This window comes from Sciurus carolinensis, chromosome 10 (assembly GCF_902686445.1).
Source record: "Sciurus carolinensis chromosome 10, mSciCar1.2, whole genome shotgun sequence".
NCBI lineage: Eukaryota > Metazoa > Chordata > Mammalia > Rodentia > Sciuridae > Sciurus > Sciurus carolinensis.
The window spans coordinates 33,195,831-33,212,480 of NC_062222.1; the positions used below are offsets into that span (position 1 = coordinate 33,195,831).

The 16,650-nt window shown below is 34.9% G+C and overlaps 1 non-coding gene across 1 annotated transcript; it reads left to right on the plus strand.

The window, feature by feature from the left end:
- The first annotated feature begins 6,042 nt into the window (after positions 1-6,042).
- On the plus strand, positions 6,043-6,171 carry LOC124995171 (small nucleolar RNA SNORA40). Its single transcript, XR_007110646.1, has one exon. It is a non-coding gene; the product is annotated as a small nucleolar RNA SNORA40 (small nucleolar RNA).
- The last annotated feature ends 10,479 nt before the right edge of the window (positions 6,172-16,650 follow it).

Consider the following 16,650-nt stretch of genomic DNA (forward strand, 5'->3'; position numbering starts at 1 on the left):
TAGAGAGAAGCACAGCTAAAGAAAAGGACCCAAGGGTATTATAGCATTTGTAAATCAGAGGCTGGGAAGAGTGAGGGGAGGAGGCATGGGGAGAGGCTGATCAATGGGTACAAGTTACAGATAGGAACAAGAAGCTCCTGAGTGCTATTGCACAGTAGGTAACTACGGATAACAATAGTGTACTAAATACATTTTAAGAAGCTAAAGAAAAGGATTTTGAACATTTTCACCATAAAATGATAAATGTTGAGGAAATGCATATGTTTAATCTGATTGAAACATTATACAAGCATACATGTATCAAAGCATTGAATGTACATATACACACTTTTTGTTTGTATCACTTAAAAATAAATTTAATTAAAAAAAAGATCAGATAAGACAGAAGGGACAGAAAAATAGAGGAAAAATCTCTGCTACGTAAAAATAGGAAAAAAAAAAATCAGAAGAATATAATACCAAAGAAGCCATGAGAAGACTTTCAGGAAAGATAGATTAGATGTCTTAAGGTGAAAAAAATTAAAGCATAATAATGTGAAAGAAAAACTGTCAAGTTCATTTATATTCTTGGTTAGGAAAGGCCTTTGAAAGAATGGGGTAAAACCTTTCTAAACATGGTTGAAATCTTCTTTAAAAAATTATACGGCTTTAAATTTTTTAAAAATTTAAAAGCTATAGGGGAGATAGCTCAGTTGGTAGAGTGCTTGCCTCTCAAGCACAAGGCCCTGGGTTCAAATCCCCAGCACCACCAAAAAAAAAAAAAAAAAAATTATAAATTTAAGCTCATCAAAATTGAGTTTTTTCATGGCAAAAAAATATACAAAGTTTAAAAACTTAGTAACTTGAAATTTTTAGTAATACACATACTGATATGCTAATTTTCATAATATGTACATTGCCCCTACAAATCAATGCAACAATTTTCAATAACCAAATTAAGAGAAAAATGGCTGAGGATGTGAATGCAAAGGAAAAAAACAAACACTCTTTTAAAATCTAAAATATGATCAGCCCTAATCATTACAAAATGAGTGCAAATCAGAATTATATTTAAATAACAAGTTTTCATTAATGTATTTGTCAAAAAGCAAATTTTCCTTCCTATGATGTATGAGGACCCAGAGAAACAGTCACTCCCATGCAGTATCAGTTGCAGCCATTCAGAATGCACTGTCACAGCATCTATCACCACTGTAAATAAGACTATCCTTGAATGTGATAATTCCACTTTTTAAAAGTTAATCCTATCAACCTATGCCATACAAATATAATTACAAATATTTTCAAAGCAGTACTTCCTGTGTTAGCAAAAGATGGCAAGCCTCCTAAATCTTCACTTTTGGGAAATGTCTATAGAAAGACATTTATGTGACAGCAAACTATGAAACACTCAGAATGAATATGACATGCCTGTGTATGAAAGATCTCCTTGATAAATAGAGGAGAAAAGTGAAACATACTATTATTTGTGAAAACAAACAAAAAGAAATCACTTCAAAAAAAAAAGAACCTGAAAATTTGGGATCAGCAATAGAAAGATGCTTATACTTTACATTGCTTGAATTCTCATCTATTGTATCTCAAAAAGAAGTGTGTGTGTGTGTGTGTGTGTGTGTGTGTGTGTGTGATCATATCTTTAAAAACTTTTGAGGACAAAAAATGTGAATTTTCCACTCACTTTTTAAAAATATTTTTTAAGTTGTCAATGGACCTTTATTGTTGTCTATTTATTTGTTTATATATGATGCTGAGGATCAAACCCAGTGCCTCACATGTGCTAGGCAAGCACTCTACCCCTGAGCTACAGTCCCAGCCCCTTCCATTCACTTTTGAAGTGCTAAAACAAAGCAAGGAGTGAGGGCAATTATTTGTAGTTCTGCCAAAATGAATACGGAGAAGTTAAATTAATGCTGTCAAAATTCTGTTGCTTTGTTGTATTTATAGTTGCTTTAATAACTAAGATTTATGATACATTTAGTCCGATTGTACATCAGAATGAAACAATTAGAGGTGGAGAAACTTGTGGCTCCAAATGGGGGCAGGTAGAGAAGTCCCAAGAAAGTCTGAGATAAAATTCAGGTGAACAGAGTGGTTTGCCTGTGACTATTGAAGAGCTACTTCCATTGTAGCAGGCAGAATGAAGACAGCTATCAGATTTGTTTCACGTGACTGTGACAAATCCCTAGTGGAGGAATAGGCCTCATGGGACAGAGTCATTTTAACAGGTAGGATACAACACTATACACACTAACATAACTACATTCTTGCATTTTTAAATAAGAGGTTTTAATATCCTGCATCTAATTATTCCATGAATTATAAGATCAAATGATCTTCTGGAAGTGAGGCTTCCAGGAAGTTGGGGGAGCTTTAAAACAAAAAGATCAAAGATAACACAGTCATCCCAGATAATGGGAAATTGAGTAAGAGTGCCAGGCAAGGTTAGGTGTGTTTGAGGTTTGGGGTTAACAACTGAAAGTGAGACTAATTAGACTGTCTGTGTTCAGCTGTTGGGTTGCAATTATGGTACAGGTGGTATTCGGGTTCTATGAAGTTGGGATATTGACAATGTCTGCAAAAGAGTAAGAGGGTGCTTGGGTTTGGATGTGGTTTGTCCCCCAAGGGCTTGTGCTAAAAGCTTAGTCTAGAGGATGGCAATGTGGGAGGGGATATGGAACTGTGGGGACTTGGAGACTGATGGAAGGTCTCTCAGTCCTTGGTGGTGTGCCCCTGGAGGAGAATGGAATGATTTTTGTGGGTTCCCTAGGTTGGTTGTTATGAGAGGGTTGATATAAAAGAATAAAATGAACAAACCTGGCCACTGCACATCCTGCCTTGTGATGTGATCTCAAGTTCCCACGTGTACTCCCTTCATTGCGATTCCATTTGCCATGAGGTTGAGTTGCCTTCACCATGACCTTGCATCTTCATAACTCTGAGCTAAATAAACATTTTTAAAATAAAGCTACCACACCTCAGGTACTTCATTGCAGTAACAGAAAACAGACTAGTTACATAGGTAATAAATCTGTTTACAATTGATTATGATCAACTTTTGTATCTAATCTAGGCTAAAAGCTAAATGAAAATAAAAGAATGAGAGAAGTGATCTGTATTACATCAAATAATAGTCACTTAGAGATTAGTGGATAAATTGAAAAAGAAGGGTAAAAAGTAGGACTAGGTAAGATAGTTTTGAGTGAAAAAAGATTACAGGGTAGAACTACAGAAGTGAAATGATTATTGAAAAGTAGGGGAATAAATTGGAATCAAACTGGAATTTTTCTTTTCCCCCTTTTTTAAAGCTTTGATAAGTAGTGAGTGTTCCAATTTATCATACACATTTCAGCTTTCTGAGATGAGCTATATCTTTCTCATTAGGTAACTATGTGTTTGATATTTCTAATATTTAACCATTATCCCATGGAATAAAAATATTTGAAAATGGTGATTTTTTTTATAATCTGTTTTTATGCAATTTTGAATTTTCAAATTTAGAATCATAACAGCAATTATACTTTCTAGGCTATACTATCTTCAAAGCCTCATCAGATAAATTTCCATCCTTTTCTATGCTGTTGACCACATGATTTGTCATGGAAATGTTAAATCTGGGCTTTGTACATTTATAATGTCATCTGTTTTTGTTCAGTTTTATGTGGAAATAATTTTTCAGTATGTGTTTTTTATTTTATTTCCTATTTCTTGGTATATTTTAGAACTTAGGTATTTTCCACAGAATCAGTTATTTCATAAAAATAATCAAATGCATTAACATTGAGAAGTGTATAGTACTCTCATAATTTTAATCTCCTACTTATATGCTGTTATATTCCTACTTTCTTGAACAAAAGTTATTTCATGATTACTTTCTAGAAGTTTAACTTTTCTATTTTTCCGAAAGAATCAGTTCTTATGGTTCTTTTGCAGTTCTGGCATTTCTTCTTATTTTCTGTTTCACTTATCTTACTCTTTTCTTCCCAGTTTCTTTTCTTCTTCCCTTCTATTTTGCATGTTTGTGCATGTGACTCTATTTTTTGTTGTTTGCACCATTCAGTGTTGAAGTTTTGGTACATTTTCGTGCTAGTGTGTAATCATGGACTCACATTTAGCTTTAGCTTTGAACCAATTATGTTATTTTTTAACATAAGGCTCTTATTCTTATCTGCAACGTATAATAATTTCAATCACTTCTTTTTATCTTAAAAGTCATTTAGATAGGAGTTTGAATTTTTTGTGTCATGCTTTTGCTTTGTAAACCTTTTACACCTTTGAATTTTGTCAGGGTTTTATTTCTGTGTGTGCATTAAAACAATCTGTCATTTGTCAGACTCTCGATGAACCCAGAGAATTCTAGGCTAAATGAAATAAGCCAGGCACAGAAACACAAATACTGCATTTCAATTAAAGTAAAATCTAAAAAAGTTGAACTCATATAAGTGGAGAGGTGGTTACCAGCGACCGGGGAGGGAATGGGGGGATGTTGGTCAAGGGGCACAAAATTTCAGTTAGATAAAAGGGATACGTTCAAGGGATCTATTGTGCAATACAGTGCCTGGAGTTAAAACAGCCAACATATGCTTGAGAACTGCTGGGCAAGCAGATTTAAGTGTACTTATCACACAGAAAAACGAATATATTGTAAAACCAGAGTCACATTTTTGGACCACTTTGTGCTGGCACATCCAACTAGCACTTTAAAGGCATTAACTCATTTTCTTTTTATAAAATCCTATTATATGATTCTAAATATTACTGTTTAAGGAATAATAAGAGAAGTTTTTTAAAAAGTTACCAAACTTGCCAACTGCCACTCTTCTAGCAAGCAATACTCCTGGCATAACTCAGACACTTCCACCACGTAGATCACATGCTGGCCTGTTGCAAAATTTAAGGACAATCTTAACAATTAACACTAAATTACAGTATATGTGAGCTAATGCATATGTTAATTAGCCTGATTCCATTATTCTGCAAGGTATGCATATTTCAAAATATCATGTTATATATCATAAAAATACACAATTTATTTTGTTAATTAAAATGTTGTAATTTTAAAAAGCAAAATAAAGTGGTATGTAAGGAAGAGACTGAGAGTCATTGTAAGTCCTTTTATGTACATAACCCTGAAACATCTCACTAATCTCACCCCAGTATAGGTAATTGTCTCCAGCAGAGAAGTTCTATTTTCATTTTTATTTTTTTTATTTCTTGTAAATTGCTGGCTTTTTTTTTTTAAATTTACTCAGAGAAATCAACAGACTCTTAGAGTTGATAACTTACAGTTATCAACTTACAGGTAGAAAGAACAAAGGATCGAAAAATACTATTATCACTGAGACAAAACTGTCTTCAAGGGATTTAAAGTATAGGTGGCATGAAAGTAGTAATTATGCATAGGTGCTGATGTTGTGAGAATAAGACAATACTACTAAAATCTGTATAATGCTTTGAATTTTATAATGAATACTTGACAAGTGCCAATTTATGGCTGAAATTCTTGGACCAATCACAGCATGATTTGTTTTTTTAGTGTCTATAATTTTATAGTAAGCCATGAGAAAATAACTCACTATATCCAAGAGAGAGGGATGATATAAAGATATTGCACAACCTCATGCTATCTCCCTGAGAACCTGCAATACAAACCACAAAACCAGAATTGTCCTGAGGCTCTATTTAGGTGATGATCCTGGTCAGATAAATACCCAGGAACTGACTTGAAGAAAGTATTTCTTAAAGTGGAAGTAACTGTGTTAGAGTAAAAGACTTAAGATATTTGTGTATTTTATTAGGAGACATTTGAGAGGGTTATTGGTTAACACAAAGTTGGAGTAACTGAAAATGTTATAGCATTTACTGAAATTTTGATTCTTTTGGGCATTCTGTCATAAACTTGGATAAATTGTCAAAATCTTCATATAAACTTGTTACTAAGTTACAGTAGCTTTATTTACAGTTGCTTTATTTCCAAATAAAATAATATCCTGTTATATTTGGTTATTAATCACAATTTATTTCCTACCTGTAAAAAATTTCCATAGTACTTGTGTGTGTTTGTTTAACTTGTTGGACAAAGATTTATCTACTGATAAAAAAAAGTAAACCCTTTTTTTGCAACCAGAACTCATTGTTCAGTAAGAGTTTGTGATACATGTATGAAAAAATATTGTGGGGGGGAAAAATAAAAAGAAATCCAGTTCTCTTTATTTGTTAAAAGGCATGTACTACCATGAGTGCATTCAAATGTTGCTGAAAAGTTGAACATCCAATTTTCCTCAGAGTGACAGTCTATATACTAGTCCATTGAAGTTGCAAAAAGATCTACATTTTTACTGTTGTTGTTTCTCAATCCCTTTTATAGGCACTTCTTCCTTTCCAATAAACAATTTTATACTCTGGAATTCTAACCTAATGTCCTTCCCTTTCCAACTGAATCTTCTATCTAAGCAAGCTCATAATTTGGGCTCAAATACTTCCTACCGATATTCCACACTATATCTGATCACCTTTCAAATACATAGATCATATTAGGCAGCAAACTAATGATTTACTTTTTAGCAACCACTATGTATGCAACACAATGTTAGGACTGAGAATATAAAATACTGTCCCTGCAATTGTTGAGTTAGAAATCTCCTAGGTCCTCTTCTTTTTAGCAACCCTCAATAACTCTCCCTTGCCACAAAATGCACCCAGACTTTTTAGGCCTCCACAGATGAATTGGTCACCATATAATGAATACTTTGTTTCTCTCTCTGTCTCTCCTTCTCTGTCTCTCCTTCTCTCTCTCTTTCTCTCTCTCTCTCTCTCTCTCTCTCTCTCTCTCTCTCTCTCTCTCGCTCTCTCTCTCTCTTTCTCTCAACATCTTGAACTCCTGGAAATCAACCACATCTCCCTCAGTGCAAACACTTTGCTAAAACAGAGATCTGTGAGTCAAAATTGGTCAATCAATGCATTGAATTTCTTGGGCCACAGTGATTAATTTAAGTGTTAACATATAAATTAGACATTTTATTCCCAATCTGGTCATAGAGATTAGTAGGAAATAATTATACAGTCCAAGTTTGTCCAATTAGAAGGAATGTTGAGACTTAAATGGGACACAAAGATTTTTCCACCGGACTTGGGGAAATGTCAATAGAAGTTACTCTTGTCACCTATGAACATAAAAGAGAAAACTTACTGTACTACTTAGGGTTTGATCAGGGAAATTGAACAGCTATAAGTGATACAGAATGAGGGATCTATTACTAAGCAAAAACCTAGCAAAATTTTAAGACTGGTGAAAAAATCCACAGACCTTGCCTCTCTGGTGATAGGTCTGAATGTGGCATTCAGGAAGAAAAGCTCGCCATAAAATAGGAGAGAACAAGATTAAAATCAGACCTATGAAGACATGAGAACCCACGAAGATAAAGTGGGACACAAGAAGACAAGTGGGATTGACAGGCTGTCTCACCAGCCCCAGCCCTGACGGCGTGGCACCTTGCTGAAGAAGCTGATGGTGTTCCAACAGGGCTGCACACATCTCACACGGGCCTCCTCAGTTGGTTTTGCTTGCTTACTCAATTTGTTTCAGATATTTGTTTTTAAAAAGAATTATACTGTACAGATGCAGGGAGGCTACCTCTGCATCTCTTCATTCCATTTCCTTAACTCCCTCTCCAGCACATAAGTCAGTATTTAACACTCTATTTTTGGTGTTTCTTTTTTTGTGTGTGTACGTTTTATTTTAATTGATGGATATTAATTATATATATATATATATGAGGCAAAATGTGACTTTCAAAGCTTATTCTGAAATTTCATTTCCACTTTCTGAATTTCTCTCACATTCTTAAACATAAACAAAATACAATGTGATTCTGTTAGCATCCTCCAGGATAGAACAAACCCTGGAGTTTTCAGTTATATATATCAAAAATCTCTTTATGAGATATTTCAGATTGTGTCTTTCTCACTTACTATCAGAACATACAAAAACTGGTACTAACAATGGAATATTACATATGATGAACTCCAAATCCATCCCTGGCAGAATCAAGAAGGGAGAAGGGCCCTAATAGGCCTGGGCTGAGCAAATGATAACGCTTGCAATTTGGTTACAGAGATTACAAATAGGCAAATGTACACCTCTTTTCCCTTGGTTTTCAGGGAGGTTTGCTGTCCTCCCTGCAACAGCAGTACAAATGGCCTTTTATGAAAAATGTAGAATTAGGGAGTGTGCTTTCTAGTTCTTATCATCTTCTATAAGTCCTATATTTTAAAGAAAGGACAAGCTCATAATTAAATTGGTTTGGTCAAGTGCAGACAGGGACTGGGGAGAATAGTTTGACTAAGAAATTCATTTCTTTCCTGAGACTTTGTATTCAAGCCTGCTGAGAAATTTGAAGGTTTAAAAAGCTCTTGTCCAAGGAAAGCTACTGCTCACAAAAGCAGGAATGTAGGAAAGAGCAGGAGATTATATCAAAACCTACACGCTACCCAAGTTTCTGAGACCAATTGATCCTCCTGTCTAAGCCTCCTTAATCCTGAGACTACAGGTGCATGTTACTGCAACCAGCTGTAGCATCTATTTAAAAAAATATTTAGAAAGAAGGATGATTACCTCACAACAAAGCCATCATATGGATGTACCTGGGTATAAAATCTGAGTGGTGGTGTTTCTTACCCCAGTTTGAATATTAAACTGCCCAAGGCAGCTAAAATACAGATAATTAGGTGAGGGGGATGAACAGAGCAATGAGGAAGGGAGATACTGAGAAAACTATGGGAGTTTATTCTAAAACAACAACTGGTTTGAGGATATTTCTGTCCTTTGGTACTAGCCTGTGGAATTGCCTAGAAGACACAGAGTGATAGTCCACTTATGTTTTAAGAAACTTGTCTTATCAACACTGGAAAATAATAGGCTGCAATTAAAATGAATAAAGTTCATCTCAAATTCCTAATCCTATTTCAAGAGGAATGGGAATACCTCATATTCATATCTTCCATATAACCAATAAGGCCAAAAAAAAAAAAAAAAAAAACAAGAAGAAACCAAGCAGAAGAGCAGAACCAGGGCAACTGATGAATATCTACTGACAAAAGAAGTTATTCCAATAACAAGAAACAAGGCAAAGAATTCTTGCTATTCTTTTCAAGTCAAACATGATATATGGTGGGGAACTCTTGGCCCTGTATTTTACTTCCCATTTTCCCCACCCAATGGGAGTTTTACTGCAAATATTTCTATTCTCTATCAATGTGTTTTGCATATAATGGAACCTTGTACATTGCTAAAGTCTTTGTTGGTTTGCTGGACCATAAGGAGCTACACCGGCCCTTATGAATTCATATTAACCACAGACCACAGACTTGGAGCTGAATATATAACTGAGAAAATGGAATTTAGAAATAAGTTTCTGTTTAAATGTTAGGTAGTGCTATGATCTGGTGAGTTTCCTCCAAAAATCCATATGGTAAAGACCTGGTCCCCACCATGATGGTTTGGATGGTGCAGCAGAAGAAGTAGAGTCTAGTGGGAGGGCCTTAGGTTAATGGAGGCTTGCCCTCTAAAGAGATTTTTGGAACCCTACCTTGTCCACTCATACACTTTGCTTCCTAGCTCACCAGGCACACAATTTGATCTGTCATGATTTATTTGCTTCTGTCATAATCTGTCACCCTTGTCAGAGACCCAAGCAATGGAGCCACTTGGACTGGACCTTACATGACCATGAGACAAAATAAACCTTTTCTCACAAGTTAGTTATCTTGGGCATCTTATTATAGTAACATGGATCTGACTAATACAGATAATCAAAGGGCTGGACTATAGTAGACCTTGTTGTTTTAATGCTGCCATGGCCCATGACCCCTATGTTACTCAAGTGGAGTTCTATCTTCAGCTTCAGAGGTGTAATAGCATCACTTAACCAGCCAAATACTGTACTGAAATACAGAACCAGTAATAAGCAAGTGAACAAATTGATCCTATCATAATGAATTACACATCAAGCATGGAAGTGACCAAGGAGAGATTTCCTCCAGATTTGATCTAGGAAGGACAAAGGGCAGACAATATCTGACTAAATACTGATCTAGTAGAAAGACATCAGAAACTGCTGAGAAAGAAACTGAGTCATGCTAATTAAATAATTTCCTGAATTTAGAGACTTAACCCTTTTATTTATGTAACCTGATTTTTTTCTGTAACATTAGCTAATTTACCTATTCAGTTAATGATACTCAAGATTGAATTTGGATTCATTTTTAACAGGAATATTTTCCAAGCAACTTTTTGAATTCATTTCCTTCTCTCCTTTCCATAATTTTATATCATAGTCACATAAAATATAACTAATATTTTCACATTTTATGACTTGGCTTTCTCTTATTAGGCTTCAAACTGGACTACCCATCTCCTTTTCCTGCCTGGAAAATTCCTGTTAACCACTAGGACTCATTTACTTGTTCCCTCCTTTCTAAAAACCCTCTCCAACTTTCTGAATGGATTCATGCATTTCTAGTCATTACTATTTCTTTTTCTGGTTTTTTTTTTTTTTTTCTGTTGTTGTTACAGGATTGGACTCAGGGGCACTCAAACCACTGAGTCACAACCCAGTCCTTTCTTGTATTTTATTTAAAGACAGGGTCTCACCTAGCTGCTCACCTGTTGCTGAGGCGTTGAACTCTTGATCCTCCCCTGCCTCAGTCCAGGCGTGCACCACTCTGCCTGGTGTCATTACTACTTCTGAGATGACAACTAAAATGTGATCTGTCTGTTGTGCATTTCCTAGGATAAAGAGGTTTTTCTTCCTCAATTATCAATGTGGGTGCTTATTGTTCATACCTTCTTAGTTGTTTTAGCTTTCTACATAATCTTACTAAATAGATGTCAAAATAATTCCATAACAAGATATGGATAATAACAGTTATATTGTCATTGTCCAAAATGTGCAGTCCTTTTTGAAAAAATATTTTTAATTATCCCACTTCTTTTCTGAGCAGGAAAGCTATTATTCTTGAATAACACTATGTATAGTCAAAAAAACTTTTGCACAGAGTAGAATCATAAAGAATACTGGCTCCTAATTATGTTCAAATTTTGCTTGCTTTTCTTTGTTGAGTCCTGTGAGAATTTCTTTTTTATTAATCACCTTTTTCAATTGACTGGAAATAATACTTTGCCAAAATTCCATAACAAGTGTATTTTTAAGACTGACAACACACTATTCTTTAGGTTTGTTTTAATGCTTTACTCTATGTGGCAAGAGACCTAATTTAATGCTCAAGAGAAAAATCAACAGAACTACAGGCTATGATTATCAAGAGTATTTTAGGTGTTACACCGGTAGCCAAAACACAGAATATTTATTTTTAAGTTGGGATGTTACCAAAAAAATATCATATCCTCCATTTCCACACTGGTGTTTCACAAGCTGGTTTTCATATGTTTATGGCACAATGCTAACTGTTTTTGCTAGGAAATGGCCCTTTGGCTGAGTGCCTATTCATTGTATTTCAGCATTTTCCCTCAGCTGCAGGAGAACAACAAACCACAAAGTTCATACTTCCTCATTAATTCTGGAAAACCCATACTATGAATAAGACAGCACAAACCTTTTCCTATGTTGACAATAGCTGGAAGTGTTTTGTCTTATAATAGAATTTCAAGACTATCCAAATGAAATTGCAAATGGTGGTTTTGTGCAAACCATGTCCATAAGTCTTAAAATTCTCTTAGCAGATATTATCTTTCAAAACTGAGTTGGGCTATTAATAACTTGTAAGGCTGTTGTTTGCTCTTTTCAAGGGTTTCTATTTCCTTCTTTAATATATTATCATGGTTTGTGGCTGCGAATAGTGACTTAAAGGATTATCCTTTAATTTCTCCCTGTTTTCTACAGTTTATAGGAATAATTCAAATCATTCAAATCCTGAAGGTGAAGCTGGAAAATCCTGTGAGTGTCAGCATCCTAATGGAACTGCTTACTCAGGTTTAGGATAGAAGTAACATCCAGAGAAGGAGACATGTGGGTTAACAGAAAATAGAGCTATAACCTCTTCATATTTTAGTTGCCATCTCTTTGCTCCTCCATTTACTGCCCCCATACAGGTTGTAATCTCACACCTTGGACATTAAACACTTGCAGTATGATACAGTAAAATGAGTGTGACCTTGGACATATGTTGAGTTTGTTTTCTGACTTCCTGTCTGCAAGAATTTGTTCAATTTCATATCTCTGAATCTCAACTGCATTGGCTGTTCAAGTGGGAAACAGTTTGCTTACAAATTTGTTATGAATACATTAGAGAAAATTAATGAGCAAAAGCTTGGTGACGATAAATAACAGACACTCATAATGGGCTCTCAAGTCACATCAGCAGTAGCAGCAGTGATTATCAACAATGAATACCTTCTTCTGGGCCAGACGTCTTCACAAACGCCATCTATTCTAGCTATCATGTAAGATTTGCAGGTGTCTTCAACTTCTTGTTGCTGTTTTGTTATTTTGCCATCATTGCCCCAAGTTTACAATTAGTGTATTCTATTAAGTTGAATTATTAGATTAGGAGATAAGGTCACTAATATTCTGGAAAGAAAACAAAGCAAGACATTAAGAGGACCACACATATCTCTTCCCCACCCTTCAAAGGACAAACTCCAGTCTTCCAAGCTGCTATCGTAGTTTTTCCTTCTGGCCTTGTATCCTCCAATTTCCTTAAAAGTTAGACATTGCCTCTTGGTCTACACCATGCCTCCTTTTGTCTCTTTCAAATCTCACACAGCTACCATTGCTTCATATGCCTCCCACATAAGAATCAATATCTGTTATCCTAGACTTACATTCATTGGTTTGGGTGGAAAAGACTTCCAATGTACCATTACCCAAAGATTACAGAAATTCACGGGCATCCTCAAGGCATACTTCTCTGGGCTGTGGGTGAAGTCAGTCCACTCTGCTTGTCATTTTCATCCATCACTCTCATCTATTTCCTGCTGACCTGCATGGGTATGTTGCCATGTCAGAGGTGCCACAAAAAATATTTATTCTGAGACCAAAAAGTAGCAGAGAAACTTTTTCTTTAGAAACCAATGAGTCCTATGAGCCCTATTCTTGGTTCATCAGTTTTGAACCTGACACAGGAGGGAAATAGAACAGTGGCTCCATTTGTGGGCAACAATACTGCTACTCGACAACCTGGAGGGCGAGTTCATCAGTCTCAGTGAGAGGGCTTGTGCTCTGATCCCTGCATCCATGTCTGGCATTTAGAAGGCTCACAGAGAGTCCTTGGTACCACAGGCACCAGTCCTGATGTGTTTCACTATGTGACCCTAAATATTTGCTAATGACCTTGCTGCAGATGTGTTACAAAACATGTTTCCATGCACATAAATACACACCAAATTAAATTTCCATTTAATTTAAAAAGTCAAAACAGCAATTTTTGTTCTGAATTTTTCAAGGTCACAGATTCCTACAGTTGCCAAGAACAACTTGGTTAACTTCCATCTATCTACCACAACTTAGTCACCTTGAGACCTTGAACAAGTTATTTAACTTATTGTGTCTCATTATCCATATTATAGGAGTAGTTAACCTCAGAGTGCTTGGGAATTAACCTTATCTACATGAATTTAGATATCTTTTAGAAAATATTCAATAACCATTAGCCAATATTAAATTTATCTAGGAAATTGCTATCTTCTAGAAACATTCATTTACTTCAACCAGATTCAGAATTTTTTAAAAATAGATATTTCATAATTTAATACAAAGAGAACAGAATTTGATTACAGAAAATATAAACCAAATGTTTGGTTACTTGCAAGAATTGCTTTTAGGTTTGCATTTCAGTATGCTACAATATGACAGTGCATTCAACCTTACAAAGTCAATCAAATAAACATTTAATACATAACTATTTCTATTTCTAGTACTTTATAATTAAGCTTCATATATGCCAAATTTCTTTCTGATTTTGTATATACAAACCTTGTTTCCAATTCAGATTTTCCATAGCTGGTCTCTTTTTTTGTAATTCAGATGCCAGCTCAGATTTCACCTTTTCAGAATGGCCTCATGTGATTATTCTTTCTAAATTTGACTGCAGCTCCCAAGAAATTCTCCATAATGTTGCCTCATTTCATGATTTTTGTAATTTTAATTGTCAGAATAATCTCAATTATCTGATACGTACTTCAATCTAGGCCTTGAACAGTGCCTGAGTAGTAATAATAATAGCTTAGCTACTCAGGAACTGAGGCAGGAGGATCCCAAGTTAGAGACCAGCCTGGGCAACTAAGCCAGATCCTGTCTCAGAATAAAATAAAAAGGGTTAGGGATGTGGCTCAGTATTAAAGGCCCTCTGCATTCAACCCCCAGGACACCACAAGCACACGCTAACAAAAATTTAACAAGCTTCAGTTATTTTTTGCATTTCATATGTATTGACAATATAATGCTCACAACCTTGCAAGTTAAATACTCTATTATGCTGATTTTACAGGTAAAGAAAAGGAAGCAAAGAGTAATGAAGTAAGTACCAATGATCACAAAGCCAATTAGCTCTTGATCAGCACACTCCTCTACCTGAGTAGGCACTAAAGACATAGATGCTAAGTAAATGATTCAATGTGCTATATTTGGGATCTTTGGATATACAAATATAAAAATAAAAATAAGAAATAAGGCCTTAAACATGAGGTTGGGAGCTCATGTGTCTTTTAGTTTATTTTTTTGTTTTTTGTTTAAGACAGGATCTCACTAAATGGCTTAGGGCCTCACTAAATTGCTGAGGCTGGCTTTCAACTTGCCATCCTCCTGACTCAGCCTCTGAATTGCTGTGATTATGGGTGTGTGCCACTGCATCCAGCTCATAAGTCTATTCAAGGGAAATTTAATTGGGAAAAGTTTATAAAGCAAAATAGATCAGTGGATCAATAAATTCAATGAATCACTATAACTGCTCTGATAGCTGTCTTTATAGTGCACAGGGAGAATATTTATGGTGGGTTAGCATTTCCTTGCGGGGAAGACTCAGTAGTCTTAAGGGAGATAATCGTCAATGTCTGTTTTGAGGGAGAAGCATAAATATGGTACTAAATTACCTAGCATTTGAAATCTATAAAGGAAACATATAATGCACTAGAAAATGCTTTAAAATAAAAGGTATCTTAACAATCCCCTAAAAACACTGCATGAAGGGTTTTGTTTGTTCTTGTTGCCCCTGTATTGCAGCATGACAGCGATTTTAGTTGAATATGGTTTAGCAGCAAGCCAAGCAGTTACCATGGATATGGGAACAAATAACCGAAGGAGCTAGAGTCTGCAGTCATTGCTAGGGTCTTAGAGAATAAAAGCCAAACAGTATTTCTCCATGATAAGAGATTCTATCTTTATAAAAATTAATCATAAAATTCCATTATTTATTTTAAAGGAAATAATATGTTTAGAAAATACAGTCATTGTTCATAGTGGTCACCAGGGTGGAATTGAAAATATTCACTCACTGTCACTTCAGCCTACACAGTAACTACAATCTGTGGTTTAAAATTTTGTTTTATATTTTTTGTTTGTTTTTGATCATCTCAAGTGGAATGGATAAATTATCAGATTTTATAAGATGCTTTATATGAGAAAGGTGTGCATTCAGTTTTGAAACACTAATGATAACACATAACAAGAAGAAATATCAGCCTTATAATTCTGGAAATTTTTTCCTCTACAAGCAAAGTGGGAAGAACATGAAGCGTTCGTTAGCATCATGTAACATATTGTTGAATGTAAAGTGAATTTGCAGGTAGTTTAAATTTTATTTTCAAAGTTTTAAATGTTTCTATTTGTTAAAATTAATTCTTGGGCTCAGTTTGAACCATATTTTTTAAGAACACTACTATTAGTCATTACAGAAAACTTAATTTGGTTATTTAGACAGGATGTCTACAGATTGATGATCCTTCCCAATCGCTTTAAGAAACTGAAAACCTGGAAATCTTTCATTCATACTGTGAACCTCATAGTTAGGATATATTAAATTAATTAAAATATGGTGAAGACTGGAGATCTGTCTTTTTCAGGTGTTATAATTTAGTAGACAAGGTGGTATTTCTGCTTCCGAATCTTATGTGCATACATGCTAACGTAAATTTAAGGTGATTGTCTTATGTAATCCTTGAGAAACATTAGAGTGATCTTTAATACATGACCATTAGGATACTTCAAGGGGAGAGATATTTTTCTGTGTAAATGCTATCACCTTCCTGTCATTTGTAATTAGCATCACAGCTTCAGAAATTGCTCTTTTGTGGAATATATTCCTGAAAATCTCTCATTCAATAAATTGGAAATCTCTATTCAATCAATCAGAAATCTCCAATTCAATCAATCTGAAGATATTTTAAGAGTTGGAGGATGGGTTTGCTCTGATTTTTGTTTGTTTTGACATAAAGCAAAGAGTCACAGGAATGTTAGATTGTCCTAGTAAGTTTGGCAATGTTGTAAGATTTATCATAGTGGGAAAGCAAAACATGAATTTTTTCATTGTCTAGTTTCTGAATTAACAAAGGAAGAAGAAGTAAATGCTCTTGAATGTACTTCACATTTAATTAGTCCTAAGGTTTCTATTATATTAAAGTAAAAATCCTCTGGGCCTAAT